This window comes from Saprolegnia parasitica (genome assembly GCF_000151545.1).
Source record: "Saprolegnia parasitica CBS 223.65 unplaced genomic scaffold supercont2.62, whole genome shotgun sequence".
Classification (NCBI taxonomy): Eukaryota; Oomycota; class Saprolegniomycetes; order Saprolegniales; family Saprolegniaceae; genus Saprolegnia; species Saprolegnia parasitica.
Genome location: NW_012156456.1, coordinates 124,619 through 125,557, shown reverse-complemented (window position 1 = coordinate 125,557; position 939 = coordinate 124,619). Strand labels below are relative to the sequence as shown.

The 939-nt window shown below is 40.8% G+C and overlaps 1 non-coding gene across 1 annotated transcript; it reads right to left on the bottom strand.

Moving 5' to 3' along the window:
- Positions 1-410: 410 nt before the first annotated feature.
- SPRG_30149 lies at positions 411-491 on the bottom strand. Its single transcript has one exon. It is a non-coding gene; the product is annotated as a tRNA-Ser (tRNA).
- Positions 492-939: the final 448 nt, after the last annotated feature.

Genomic DNA, 939 nt, shown 5'->3' with positions numbered 1-939 from the left:
TAGCATGCCAGAGAAGGAGTCGTGCCGCTTGGATGAGGTATGTGCGAAATACGCTTATGCTATACAACACATCTCTAGCGATATATGTTGCCAGTGCCAACGAAATGGAGTGTTTCACGGGGTCTATATTTTTATTCGTCAACTATGCATTTCTTTGAAAAGAACGTGATAGATCGACTGTTTAGTCCAAGATGAAGAAAATAGGCAATCCTCTCAAAACTGATACTTTCGTGATATCGCAAAATTTCGCTGGCTCATCTCTCGATACAATACGTTGTTGTTGCCAACGAAACGCAGTGTGTATCGTTTTCTTACTGTGCTCGGTTGACATTCGAGTCGAAACGATGAAAAAACTTTAGATTGTGCTCGGTTGGCATGAAAATGGTTAAAAAATACGTGAAAAATATATCCGACAGCTGTGAGATTTGAACTCACGCGGGTAACCCCAATAGATTTCGAGTCTATCGCCTTAACCGCTCGGCCAAGCTGTCCCACTGGTGGATCTATTTTTTATATAATTTAATCGATTTTACCATTTTACACCATTTATCATTTACCTCATTTTTTGTCCGAAAGCTCGCATCACCAAAGCTCGCACACTCAATGCAACCTCGCACGACCCCACAGTATTTTTTTCAACATTTATTACCCACAAACCACGATGCTACCATTCTTTGTCTCCCTTCAATATTAAAAAAAACATTTTCGCACAGAGCTCCACTGACACCGTGTCTCTCTTTTTTCGTCGATACAAACAGCTACATACTATCTACTCTCCATTGCATACCATCTCCCATGGACCTCAAGCTCCAAATTAATTCACACCAATTGATGCCAAATTCAAACTTTGTGCAGTCATATCGAAGCAGCCACAAGATGTGATGTATTTAGGTCATATTTTGATAAATTGATAGCATGCCAGAGAAGGAGTCGTGCCGC